Source organism: Heterocephalus glaber, unplaced genomic scaffold, assembly GCF_053883595.1.
Source record: "Heterocephalus glaber isolate CG9 unplaced genomic scaffold, H.glaber_assembly_v1.0 deba00001457, whole genome shotgun sequence".
Taxonomy (NCBI): Eukaryota; Metazoa; Chordata; class Mammalia; order Rodentia; family Bathyergidae; genus Heterocephalus; species Heterocephalus glaber.
In genome coordinates, this window is record NW_028258305.1 from 34,605,666 (window position 1) to 34,620,700 (window position 15,035).

Here is a 15,035-nt window from a genome sequence, read left to right on the forward strand (position 1 = left end):
CACTGTAATCAACCTGCAAACCTCAGCAAATAAATACATACATACATGACAGTGCTTGGTGAGCCACTGTGCCCAGCTGGCCTGAGTCACTTGAGCATTACCTGAGGAGACCCCTATGCCTTTGCCAAAGATCTAATTGTCCAAAATGTGGCTCTATTGGTGAAGCAGAAAATACAAGTTACAGATATAAACTTTCCTTCAAAGTTGCAGAATCAAACAAATTATTTGTCATTGCTGTATTTGGAAGCTGCTTAGATGCATTTTTTGGTCTTACTGTCACTGATTTGCACAGGTATATTCAGGATCCTAATAAATTCCAGAAACACGGGACAGTGATACAGCACAGGACCTGTTAACCAAAGCAGTTGAAATCTGCTTTGTTGGGCAAAGCTTTGTTTTTGGAGTGACAAATTTTCAAAACCAATATGGACATGGTTCAGATTCCAGTAACTTCTTACAAAGGTGTCATGACATAAGAAGAGAAATCAGAGCACTAGTAGCTTGCCAGATTATTCTTCCAGACCCATGTGTTACAGGCTTCACTGTCATTGGCTATTTCCATCAGCTTTTGCAGACTTCCAGCTTGAGGAAACTATACTGTAACTCCCAGGCACCTAACAGCCAGTTATTTTCTTTAGATCACTCAAATAGTGATCTCAGCAGCATACATGGTTCTGATAGTACTTCCTATTTTTTGGAGTCTCATAGTACATATAATATTTCAAGATTCTGGCACCTATCACTTGAACTCACCTCCACTGTTTCACAACTAACAGATAATGATGATGTTTCAGCTTCAGAAAAAAAGCATGGCCACTGCTGTTCTTCACCAAAACAGAAAGTGTATGTCCTTTGCAGAGGCCACTGGTACCATTGATTGCCATGACTCCATTCAGGGTTCGTGGAGCCTTGTTTCATATACGGACAAAAAAAGTACAACAAAACTTTGGGTGAAGAACTTGTCTTACAAGCTAATCAACTGAGTGCAATTCACAGCAGTCATCATAAAACTAGAATTACTACATCTAATTTATTCCCTTTGAAAATGCAAGAGCCCCTTGAGTCAAGTAGTGTAGAATCCTTCCACAATGCAATAGGAATTAAAAATGAGTATTCCCAGTATGAGCTACCATGTTACCAGCATCATGATGTAGACAACACCACTAGCCATCAAAAGACCTTTACCTGTTATTTACCTGCATCACTCAGACCTGAAGAGGTAACCAACAGTTCCCAGGATTTTAACCCTGTAGTTTGGGATGATCTTCCATTACCTGAAAGCCTGGACAAATTTCTGGCAGTCGTTGAAAGTGAGATTGCTAAAACCCCAAGAGATAGCAGGAATAAGAAACATAATATAGATAATGACATTGATAAATTCCTTGCAGACTATGATACCAGGTTATCTGTGTCTCCCTAGAGAACTGGAACACTACGTACACCACCTGTAACTTCAACATCATCACAAGCAACAGACAAAGCAAACTCTAGCAAAGATAACTTCTTTTCCAACTGTGAAGCAAATCAAAATCCTAGTATTCAAAAGAAGTCACAACCAGATAACACAGCAGATGCTGTCTCCATATGCAGTAATAGAACAACAGAGGCTATCTCTGAAAACAGTAATGGAAGTGGTGTTTCAGAATATTCACTCTGAAACACTTGTCTGTCAGCTGTTTCCATCTTCAAAAGATTTAGAAACAACTGTTACTGTAAAGCAGACTATCAAAATTCTACCACATAGAGATAAAATTTCATGCACCCCCAGTACTTCAGAGAATGATCATTCTTATCTTAGTATCAAATATTTTGATGGACGTGGAAAACAGCCACTTTCAGACGTGAATGAAAAGTTAACAACTTTGTGTTCTAAGACATACAATGATGTTTCTGGTCTTTGCAAATTAGAAAACAAACATTATATGTGGCCAAAGAATGAATGTGACAGTTTTACAATTTGTAGGAAACTTATATATCCTTTAGAAACTCTTTGTAGTAGTCCAGGTAGAAGTACAAATACATCAAAAGAGACATTATATGGGCATATAGATAATAATTTAACACAAAGCTCTCCTGGTTATGAAGACAGCTACAATGCTTCTGCTGATCTGTTTGATGATATTGCTAAAGATACAAACATTACAACAGAAATTACAGAAGAATCAGAAGATATTTTGTTACAGTGGGAAACATCTTTGGCAGGAAATCATCTTGAAGATTCTGGTTTTTCACTAAAATCACTTTCTGAAAACTTCACTCAGTCTTCACCCTTGGAAAGCATGCCTGCCTTTGGGTATCCAAGAACATGTTCTCCTCTGCCTCATCTTCAGTCAGATTTGGAATATGATCTTAAAGATAGCCAAGACTTTGCTCCATGTTCACAGTCAACTCCAGTTTCAGGATTCCACCACACAAGAACTCATGGAATACATGGAACTTTCAAAACATTACCTGCATTTTATGCAAATCTTAATGCTAACTATAAAAAAACACAAGTTTCTCCTGAAAATGACAAACAGCAACCCACTCCAAGTTGTCCACAAAATATAAAAATACCTAGCCAGAAATCTAGAAGCCCTGTTATATCTAGTATTACACAACCAGAGATTTTCAACCAGTGTACTGTTGCTGAGTGCTTTGAAACTGATGCTTATGAATGGGTCCCCCCACCACAACAAAAGTGTTTCGTTCAGATATGCTTGGATTCCAACTCATGGGTTTAAGGAAATGCCTTGCTGCCCGTAATTCCCCTAGCCAAAAAGAGGTATCAAGAAAGAAACTGAAACATATCAAACAAAGAAATGATGTATGTTTCATTAGGAAGTTTAAAAATGTGTTTACAGCAATAGGTGCAAAACAGAAAACTAAATATAACTGTAAAAGTTCAGGCTAGATTTCCAAAGAGTCAGTTTTTGGACTTGATTCTTTTTCAGAAAACTGTCTACTTTTAGCGTCTGAAGCAAAAAGTGCTTGGTCACCTGAGTTGTTTTCATTAAAAAAAAAAAAAAAAAAAAAAAAAAATTACCTGAACCCAATTCCTAGACTTTTAAACAAAGATAAATCTTGAAAATTCTGCCTCTAGTGGCACAGAAAATATTCTTTAAATTTTGAACACTTGAAGAATAAATAGGGAAGACTGTACTGAGGGATATTGAGTCTTTAAAATGTAAAGCAATTGTTTCCCCCAGTGTTTTATCCAGAATATTGTTATTTAGATACTTGGCCACTTTATCTTACACTGTCAGTTGTACTTTAGTAATATTGTTAATTTTTCTCTTCTATAATGTTTGTTCAAGATCACATGTACACCCAGAAATAAAGGCTTTGCAAACCAAAAAATAAATAAATACATACATATACACATACATACATAAATGGACACATGAGAATGAGCCACCAAAATGCCTCCAAAAACTCTCAACTCCCCTGATGCTGATCCAAGAGCATTAGTGGGGAGAAAAATTGAACAAACAGTTTTATTATATAAAATGATAAAGGAGGATACAAAATAAGGTGTGGCTTTTTAGAGGTGGCTAGATTTAGAGTGTGTGATGCTAGAATTAAGGATGTGATGTGGTAATGGATTCATGGTGCCCTACTAGGATTAAGGGTGCCCTACCCTGGGTGTGAGTGCTACCTGCACCTAAGGGTAAGTAGCCTGGATAAAATATGAAGGACAGAAGGAGGGCTGCTGTTGTTCACTGCTTGCTGCTTGCTATTTGCTCCTTTGCTGCCTTCTTTTCACCATGAACTCCTTCTCTTCTCCGATACCCTTCTGCCAACCCTGTCTTGGAGCCAGCCAACTATGGACTGAAACCTCTACAAACTGTAAGCATAAATAAACCTTTCCTCCTTTAACTTTGGGCGTTGAGTATTTTGTCTCAAAAACAAGAAAAGGTAACTAAGATGCTAAAGATAATTTTATACAATACTTTTAATAACTTGCTACATGAGACAAAGTTTGTGCGTATTGAACCCTCAGACTTGTGGTATCATGTTGCCACTCAAAAAGTTTCACATTCTGGAGCATTTTTAATTTCAAATTTGCAGATCAGATCTCAGCCTGTGTTCATCTGTGTATTTGTGTATTTTTTGTCTATCTTCCTCCTCTACTTGACTAGCAGCTCTTTGAGTAAAGAGATTGTCTTATCACTTTAGCTCTACCACATAAAGCCTTGCTCTTCCATCATAATAGCTAAGTGAATACATGAGTAAATGGACTCGGTCTCTGACTGATACTTCTAAGACCCATTCTAATGGCCAAAATGAAGTGATCATAATTGCACAACAACAAAAACAATCATACACTAACCACTTAGGATGATTCCAATCTTGCCCATATAAGCACAGAGATAAACTCCTAAGACCAGTTAGGGGATGGTAGCTTTTGTGGGAAATGTAGATGCATTATAATTTAAGAAACTTAAAAATTAATTGTGAAGAAAATTCAACAGCTGAAGCACTAATAATACACAGCAATATATAATTAAGTGTGTGTGTGTGTGTGTGTCTGTGTGTGTCTGTGTGTGTACAGAATATCAAGGGGAAATAAGTGAGGAAAAGAGAACAAGCAGCCCTTTGGCTCCTGAGTTTGAATAGCAAATTTATAAACCTAAGACATCTTCAAGGTAGGATGAATAAGACAACAGTAGCCCTTAAAGAATAAGAAGAACCTATAGGCTCAGGTAAGTAGAATGCACCAAACTAAGACATAAGGAAGGAATGAGTTTAGAATCACACAAGTCCAGGTGGCCAGCACGCTGCCTATGGGAAAAGAAAGGTCAAGAGCCTGTAGAGGACTAGTGTGTTTTAGACCTGAAGCAATAGAGAAGAGGTAGGACATCATTATGGTTTGAGTGATGTTTAAAACAGGGTAATGTTGCAGCCACAACAGCTACAAAGCCATATATCAGCACATGTAAGGCCATATGCAGTTATGACTACATTTCAGTCAACAATGGACTACATATATGATAATGGTGCCATTGGAATTGTCTGCCTACATGATATCATAGCCATCCTGGTCTCCGTAAGCACACTCTGTGATGCTCACATTTCTCAGAGCATACCTCAATCGCTGAGCAACATATGACTGTACTTGTTTACATAGAAGACTAAAGTGGTAAATAACAGAGGACATAAGCTGGATAGAGTTAGTCACAGAGTCTCTCAAATAGGTGGTTTTTGAGTCAAGCCTTAGTTAAAAATTGAGATTAGAGTGAAGCATTTCCGATGAAAGACATGGAATAACCAACAACTCCAAGGTGGGGGGAAAAAGTCAGGTGGAGTCAGAATGGGGAAAGATAGGCCAGTGGGTCTGCAGAGGGCAGTGAGGTCATTCTAGGGAGTGACAAGATGGCAAGCTGTTGGAGTGTGTGCACTCTGCACACATTTGCACCTTGGTTACGGTGGCAATGTTCTTGCAACATTCAGTCCCTTCTGACTTTAAATCAGCCCTCTTTCAAATGCTTGTGAGATAAGTTTGCAAGAAACCCTGTTATATCTTCTTGATCTCCTTTATCCTTCTGTGCCTTTTATTTTTTCATAGCACTTAGCAATTTCTAACAAACTATACAATTTCATTTATTTAGCTTATTATTTGTTATCTACCTCCAATAAAATGTAGGGGCAGGGAATTTGTTCACTATTATATCCTAAGTGCTTATATTTAGTAGGTCTGTCTCGTATTTAGTAGGTCCTTGAATAAATATTAGGTGGATAAATTGAAAAGAGGTAATGACTTGCCAAAGGCAGTATATGAGGCATTACATAAAAGTATGTCTAGGAATCTCTACATTAAAAATGTAGCCCAATACATATTTATAACTCTAATCTAGGCTCTGGAGAAAGGCAGAGCTATGAGAAAAGGACTATAAGACTATAAAAGCCACCACCCTGCTGACCAGTAACAACCACATTGCTGCTACATGAATAAATCATAAAATGGCATTTGGTTAAGCCTCTGAAATTTTAGAGTTTAGTTGTTTTAAAAACTAGCTAATACACATTTGAACATCAAATTTTTTAGCAGGAAACGAATTCATATGCTTTGGAGGGACTTGCATTATTCATTCAACAAACATTCCGAGCTCTTGCTAGGGGCCAAGCACTCTGATAGGCTTAGAGGATTCAAAGATGAGTAATAGAAAATCATTTCCCTCCAGGAAATCCAAAGTTTACAATACCATGTTCTAAGTCCTAATTTAGAGGAAAGAAAAGGGGGCTCTCTGAGCTCAGAGGAGAGAGCCTAATTCTGTCAAGCAGAGAAGACAGGGATCAGGACACAGAATCTGACATTTAGATTCTGTTTTGAATTATGAGTATGATGAAGAATGAAAAAAGAAAATATATCATTTTTGTGAAATGTTACTTGACAAATTTGATTCCAAATTATTTGGCCTTTTCATTCTGAACAACTGTTCCTAGAGTTTCATTAGATACAACTCATATTCATTCCAGAGGTGAAATTAAACTTTAAATCATTCAAATAGATTTGGATATATTTCTCCTTGCTAGTGGAACTGTAACATGAGCCAATAAGAAAGATCAACATGCAAATGATTGCTCCTCATTATTGATATATTCCATAGTTAATCTCCCCCACAGAATGAAGGAATGAAGGCCCCTTTTAATCATCTAGGAAAGCACCAGTAAGTATTTTATACTTCTTCACGCTAGTGAGGTGATAAAGTCCACTATTTCAGAGCTCTTAGAGTATTTGAAATCTTCAAGTGGAAAGACCTTTTGTTCATCTTCCAAAATGCCCTGTGGTATTTGTTTTACTGAAGTTTACAGAGGCCTTCTTAATGAACCCATGTCTTCAAATACTAGTTAATCTTGACATTTATTAAGTAGTTCCTTGTACTTACCTGTGTTTTATGAACACAAATACTGAGCAATACAACAAATAAGGAAGATGTTTCCACAAACACACCATAATATGGAGTTACATCTGGAAATGGCCTAGCAGACGCCCCATGGAATATATGTGCAGCAAAAAAAAATCTACCTCGTTATTTTGTCAGTGATTAGGTCCTTTGTTAATACACCTTATCTAGATCTCCTTTTGTCATATAAGAGAAACAGAAGGAATTTAAAGAGAGGGCAAAGAAACATAAGCCAAATGATAGGAAAATGCACTCCTTTTGAGAGATCTTTTTCTCTCCCAAATATTTTTACATTTGCTGTCTTATTTGGTTTTTATGCAACTTTAAAAAATGTTTTAGAAGAACATGGAAATACAAAAAGAATTCTATAAGCACAATGAAAAATAATTTCCAACTCTCAGCCACATTCCATATTCCCAAATCTGGGTCCAACATAATCTCTTTCATCCGCTGGTATAAACACAGGTCTGGACGCTCTTGCGAGAAGGTGGCTGCAAATACAGAGATGACTAAAGCATACGCTTTCCCTCTCCAAACTGGAGAGTACCAGAGGAACACCCACACAGAATAGCACCTTTGTCATGTCTTACTCTTTAATGTTCTAAAAGTAGATGTGGGTGTGGTGGCTCACACCTGTAAGCCCAGAACTCGGGAGGTGGAGGTACAAGAATTGCCATTAGTTCTAGGACAGCCTGGGGTATGCAGTGAGAACCTGTCTCAAACTGCCCACCTCAAAACTTGTTCTCATGCCAGTGAATAGCACCAAGATTCACCCAGTTGAACAAGTCAGATGCTTAATAATCTTCCCTGATTCTTCCTTCTCCTTTACCAGCCACACTCAGTACCTCCAGTCCTATCAATTTTATCTCCTAAATATTTCTCAAATATTCTTCCCATTATCCATTACTATGATCTGAGTTCAAGCCACCCCCATGTCCCATATGTGTGAATTATATCTGCTTCCATTCTGGGCCACCCTAGTGTATCCTTCATGCTGCAGCTGGAGTGACCATGCAAAACTATAAATCTAGTCATATGTTCTCCCAGTTAAGCAAGCCATTCCAGGGACTTTTTCTTAGTCATATGGTAAAGCCCCAAATTCCTTAAAGTGGATAAAGCCTTGCTTGATAACAGCCCCTATTAGGAAAAAAGGAGGAAAAAAACAAAGGTATGAGCTCAACAGAATAGGTTTATCTCAGAACAAATCTTAGAGGGACCGTCCTGGTACTCAGACCAGACTGGCCACTCTTGTACAGGATATTTATATAGGGTCTTTTATAGGGTCCTGAGTGGAGAGTTCAGTGAAGGGGAGTGGTGGCTACCTGCCAAGGAGAAAGTACTGTATGGGCGGGAGTGGTTATAGATAGCAGGGCTGAATAATGGTGGGAGTTACAGGGTGTGGCTGTGTTACCGGGCCTTATTCACCCATTCTTATGCATCCTTAGCAGGTGCAAAGCATAGCAGGAGGGCGGGTTTAGAGTGGTACTTGGTCAGCCTAGGATGGCAGCAGTCAGGTTTCTTCAGCCCTGGTCTAATTCTTAGCCGTGTTGCCGGCCACTAACTCACTCTCTTTGCTCTCTGCCACTCTGTCCTTCCTTTAGGTCCTTAAATATCCCTTAGTTCTTCACCCCTCCTGGCTTTCCCTATTCTCCCCTTTACCACAAGAGAGTATTGCTTCAAGATGACAAAATTGATAAATTATCTGATGCATCTAAATAAAAACTGAAGAGACCTGGAGAAATGTAGATGAATTTGGGGTTGAGTCAATGATAAGTATGTTAATAGAAAAAAAAGAAAATGCACATACGAACAAAAATACTCATAATAATTAAAACTAGGAAAATAAAAGTTGGGGAAGAAGACAAAGAAAATGCACACACAAACAAAAAACACCTAATCATAATAAGTAAATCTAGAAAACTAAAAACATGAGGGTAAAGTGCATACTGTGTACCTCTACTATGACTGCCCTTAATAACATGACTGAAAAATGCTTTAATCTGAGTTATAATACAATCAGGGAAAAGATGAGTAAGAAAATGGGTGAAGTAAAAAAGGAGAAAAATTCTCTTCTTACTGGGAAGTCAATAAATCATACCTAAATCTGAAAAATCAAGAACTAGAACTATGAACCTGGTCTTTAGGAATATGGTGATATTCACCAAATGAAGCTACCAAAAAAACTTAAAGTAGATGCCAAAAAAAGAAGAAATGGAGATGGAGGAGACTTCCATTTCTACAAACAGCCTTGTAAAACCCTTTGGCTTTTAAACTGTGTGTATGTAGAACTTTAATTTAAAAAAAATGAAGACAGCAAAAGACTACAATATTTTAGTTTTTAAAAAACATACGTATGAGAAGGAGATTGGTGTATGAACGACTCCAAATTCTCGGATGCAAGTGACTGGGCAGATGGAGAAAACCAAAGGAAAGGTTGGATTTAAAGAGAGTAACAATTCCGATTTTTAAAATACAGAATTTATGGCAACAAAGTAGCTGATGACACATAATTGTGGAGAGCCACTCTATGGAACTTTAAAGCTGGGAAGACCCTGAAAGATTATGTTGTTCTCTTTGCTGAATCACTTCTGGGATCCTCTTTACAAGGGCTGCCGGTGCTCTCTTTGAACACCTGTGGCACCCGTGCATTAACCACATCCCAAACACCCATTCCTACCTTAGGCTCTTCTGATCATTAAATAGGATCTCCTAAAGCAAAGCTAAATCTCCATTTACATTTGCTCAGATTCTTTACTGAAAACTGGTTCTTTACTTTCTTGGTTGCTTAAAGCTGAGTGAGATCTGCCCTTCCATGCTCACTGCCTTTCATAACTACCTGATGCTTTCCTGTCTGCTCTCTGGCTCTCGTAATTGAATCAAAGGAACCAGTGTTCTACTGAAAGAATCTAAACATCTAAATGTGAGTAAGAGTGATGTTATACATCCATTTGTTCCTGACTAGTGATGAGGACTTGAATGAATACCTTCCAGAGATTCTTCCATTCTGCTTAAATAAAGATGAGAGCTTCACAGACTGGGATCACTGTATGAGGTACCTTGACAGGAAGGAAGCAGGTGGGGGGCTAAAGGAAGAGTAAAGCGTCCCCACACCCAGCCGTCCACAGGCCTGTCTGATGGCCACAGTTGTCCTAAGTCTAGACCCTAAATCCATGTCTAAGAGCTCAAGTTCAATTTAAAGCCCAGTACAGCCATGTTGTTTCCAGAACAATTTGAATCTTCAAGCTGTGCGAAGTGACTTTTCCCCTTTACACATGAAAATTACTACATTTTTCAGTTTGTTTCTACTTGAAACAAAATGGGTTAGCTGATTATAGAGGAGAAGCTTGTCGGTTCCACACAAATTCCATGCATCATTTTTATGTTAAAATTCCAAAAGTCTTTAACGGATAATTTATGTTCCTCTAGGATAACTGGGGGGGGGGGGGTTCCCACAATAATAAAAGCCCTTAAACTTCCCAGCGGCAAATATATATATACTCACTGTGGGCTCTTAGAGCTAAGCTCTTGCCAGAAACATATCTGTCTTCCATGATCAAAGATAGTCTCCAGCAGTTCTCAGTGGGTGACTGAACCCTGTAAAAGAGGAGGAGATGCAAACTATTCCTGGACCTGATTCTTACCAATGTCAAAAACAGAAGATAAAAATTCCTTCAGGATTTCTTATTTGAAAAAAATCAAGTTCTCCTAATACCTATTCTCTTAAATTTAATTTTTATTTATTCATTCATTAACTATTGATTGAGCACCTACTATGTGCCCAGAAACTGTTCTTGGTGCCAAGGAACACAGGAGTAAACAGGATAGTAAAGGCTCCTGGAGCATACCTTCTACAGGCAGGAGACAAACAGCAAAAGTTGTGTTTACCTTGCTTTGCAGTAAATAAAACAGGGTAACAGTAAGTTCGGGGTGGGAGCCAGCTATACCAGGCGACGGTGCTTACTGGTGGTGGATGCCTCACCACACCCAGACCACTTCCGTGAGCGCTCACAGACCTGTTCCCTAGCAGACTCAGCTGATGCAGTCAGGGGTTACTCAGGACCTAGGGGTTTCTCCCACCTCCCTGGAGGCAGACCACATTCAGTAACTGACAACAGTGGTGTAAGCGCCCAGGCCTCGCCTTTAATGGCCATTCAGTTCCTGAGCAAGCTGAGGCTGCTGGTGCACCTGCATCACAGTTCAACTTCTCCTTCTGCCAAGTCCCACTGCCTTTACTCCCCTGCAGGTGGTGATGCTGAAAGCACTTCCAAACACACTTCTATGCACACCTCTCCACCTAGTCATCTTTTTTCCTGGGGCACCCAGCTGAAGATCTAGGTCTGTCATTTTAAGGTCTTACTGTACAAGTATTATAATATAAGAGCAACACCACCACTGAACTTAGGAATCACTGAAGAGTTTTAGTGCCTTTTTGATCTATCTGTGTGCTTAAAGAGAAGCTGACACAACAGCATAACTGGTCTCCATTCTTCTAGCTTAGCTGCTCTGAAACCTGTGTGATACTTCCCAAACACAAATCTGATCATGGTGTCTCACTGCAAAAGCTCTTCAGTGGCTCTCAGTGGCCTTGAAGATGATGTCTGAATTCCACAGCCCAAGACTCTCTTCATGACTTACATTTGCTGTCTGTCTGGACTTTCTGCCCCTTCTTTGACTCTGTATCCATGGCATTTGGCTTTGCTGTTGCATATTCTCTTGTCTGTCTTTCAACTTGCAGTTTCCTCTACTTAGATTGTGCTCTATAAACAACTTTCTCTGAATGTCTTTCCTAACTCCCACTCCTAATTCCTCACACTCCTCTGTACCTCTACTCTATACTGTGCACTTTTTATTATTGTACATATCCTGCAAAACATCCAGTCACTTCTCAACTGCACCTTCATTTGTCTGAAGTGAGAGACTCTGTCCTATTCAATATTGACCCCTCTCCCAGTATCCAGCACAAAACCAGGCACTTTGGAAATCCTACCAATAGCACTGTCTTCTGATTCAGTCTTGGTTAAAAACACATAGATATAAAACATATCTGTAAATTAGATGCCTTATTAGCAACCATTTTGCAATTGTAGAATCTGTCTTCATCGAAGGTCACCTTTCACTGGACCCTAGACCAGGACAGGCAGGAACTAAGAGCTGCAGGAACTGCTGTGTGATGTTTGTATTGAAAATGCCACAGCCATGCTCCAATCCCTGCCAGTCTCAGGGCTCTTCCATCCTAAGGACCTCCGGGGACCACATTTCCACATTCACTCACTTGTCAGCAATTCCCACTGTATAAGACTGTCTGGGGCCTTTATTCATTCCTTCTAGTCTACATAAGATGAACAAAGAGACCAGGGGCAGATGGGAGCAATACCGGAGTGCATCGTTTGTTCATTGTGTTGTATGTTCACACATGAAAATACTACCAACACTGCCCACAAAATGAAGAAAACCTCTTGGTTGGGTGATTAACAAAGAATAGACTGTCTTTTCAGAAACTTGGGGAGAGCTGCGTAAAATGTCAGCCATTGTTAATCAAAGATGAGCTCAACAAAGACCTAGTCTGCCCTAACTGACAATCCTGCTAGCAGGAGGGCCAGTGTTTAGCAGAAAGGTCAATGGTCTCCAAGACGGAGCACCTGTGCTTCAATTCTCTAAACAGCAAGGGGCCTCCAGCAAGATATTTAACATCACCTAGTAATTTGATGTTACTGTCTGCTAGGTGAGGAGTTAGCTTAGGCATAGAGTGTGTACCTAGCCTGCACAAGGCCTCAGATTCAATCCTCAGAGCCAAAAAAAAGAAAAACCCTCATCTGTGATATGGGATTATCTCTAAGACAATGTCCTAATGAGAAGCAGATAAATACAGTTATATGTGAGAAGATATCTACTCCATGCTCTGGCATAATTAGGGTTTTTTTTCTTTTTCATTTTTCATGAGTTTTATTGTTTCTGTTTTTAAGATTGGTTAATTTGTACTGCTATATCTTTATTTGCTCACCCTTTCTTCTTCTAGTATCAAGCTCATGCAGTGAACATTTCAGTTATTGTTCTGCTCATGCCCTAATTGGGTTTTGATAGCTCTTCACTCAAAGTAACAAGTATTTTCACCAAAAGCATTTCCTTTATATCCTAGAACCTATGCAAACCAGATCATAGGAAATTGATTCTTGTGGATTAATATCATCTTTCTACCCACATGAGTTTAAGAGATGTTGATTTAAAATTTTTCACTTCAATCTTAATTCTTTATGATCAGAAAATCAGTTAAAAATCTGGATCAAACTGCCAACCATACATACTAGGCTGTAGTACATTTGATTTTTCTTCCTAAATAAACTATCTGAATAGCAGTTAGATGTCAAGAACAAGAAAATTAAACCCCCTGGAAGGTTAGTAGTTTCATATACCTTTTTATCCCAGAAAGTACCTAAGGCAATTACAAAATTTCTGCATGTCTTAAAAGCACATTTTGGTCTGACCACCTGTGTGTAAGAGTGGATTTCAAAGGCTTAGGATAGTAAATTTGTACAATCAACATATTACAAAAAAAACCACCAAAAATTTTGCCTCTCCATCACAGTAATGAAAGACAAATACTCAGGTCTATTTTTCAAAAACAAATCATGTTATTACTTGCTTGGAAGGTGGATAATAGTAAAAGATATAATGCTTGAATTGAGGAGAAAATAATCTATAAGTTCCTGGGGTTTTTTGATATGCAAAATTATAAGTCCTGTCAAGTAGGCTAGACACTAGAGCAAACCTTTATTTAAAAAAAACTATTAATTGGTCTTTGGTGTAGCCCTGCTTGATGCAAATTATACTACTTGTCAAGACTTTTGTTTAGTCACATATAAAAGGCTTAGTGGATAAAGGTTTGGCCTTTCGCTACAGGTTTTCTGCCAAACTGTGACCTAAAATGAAAGAATTGGTATTGAGTGGGGCCTCCTGACTCTGTAATTTAATGCTGACAGTAATTAGCTAAGAAGGAGGTGTTATAATGAAAGCCCAGGCCACGGTGTTCATGTGATTTTACACAGCTGCAATGGATGGAACCTCCTTTTCCTGTTTTTTCCATTTACTGCCTCTGCAAAAGGAGAAGGTGCAAGTCATAAAAGATACTGGCTGCTTGACTCTCTGATAAATCTCTGGACAGTGAAGACCTTGGCTTTAAAATTTGCTGTCAAGCTCCACCGTCTCACTCTTTGGCTCACTCTGGAGTCAGCAACAGTGCTGAGACATTATAAATGGATCCATATGTCTTGATTAATGCTTTCTTTTGTAAACAGACTTTAACCATAGAGCCCTGACATAGGGATGCCCTGTTCTAATGGTTAATCGTTATATCAATAGCATATTCAAGACATCCTGCTTTTTGGCAGTTCTGCTCTTCTCTTTTTGAATTTCAAAATCTTTTAGAATAAATAAGAAGAGGAGGCCTAATAGCAGAATCAAGTTCTTTTGTTAGAAACTTCCTGTGTAAACAAGGGATCATTCCTCAATATCTGACTGCTACACAGAACAAAGGAAATCCTCTTCATAATTTCAAACTGAAGTGTTTTCTTCTTGGCTCTTAAAAATTGCTTTAGCACCTAAGTTACCCTTCTGTGCCTTTAGCCTTGGACAATGTGCAGGACAGAATGGAGATTTTTGTATCAAATACTCTAATGTTAGGTGGCAGCAATTTATCCAACTGTAACCCAGTATTACAACGAAACACAAGAATACATTAAGAGGCTTGTCCTTCTCCAAGTGCTCCCAGGGTTGGCATTGCCTGAACTTGGCTCTGACATAAAAAAAAAAAAGGGAGAAAAAGGGAACTCATGAAGATAGAATTGAAAATGATATGCTAATATATTTTTACTTCAGTCCAAGATTTAGGGAGGAACTGTTGATATGAGATTTTTTGTCACCTCAATTACTCCCAATGAATTGGAAACAAATCTTCCTTTCAAGTGTTTCTTGACACTGTGATTTACTCAGCTTTGTAAAGTGTTGACGTAAATTAAATGTTTGTCTACTCTATTCCAGATAGGAGCAAAAATAAAACTTGCTGATAAAAACAACGATGTAATAACTTCACTACCCTAGAAAATAAGCAACTTTAAATAAGATTAGTAAGTTACTTTAGTCCATATCCAGTAG

At 38.6% G+C, this 15,035-nt stretch overlaps 1 pseudogene; it reads left to right on the top strand.

The window, feature by feature from the left end:
* The window catches only part of LOC101705089 (DNA damage-induced apoptosis suppressor protein pseudogene), a 71,484-nt pseudogene extending 60,262 nt beyond the window's left edge, over positions 1–11,222 (top strand).
* Positions 11,223–15,035: the final 3,813 nt, after the last annotated feature.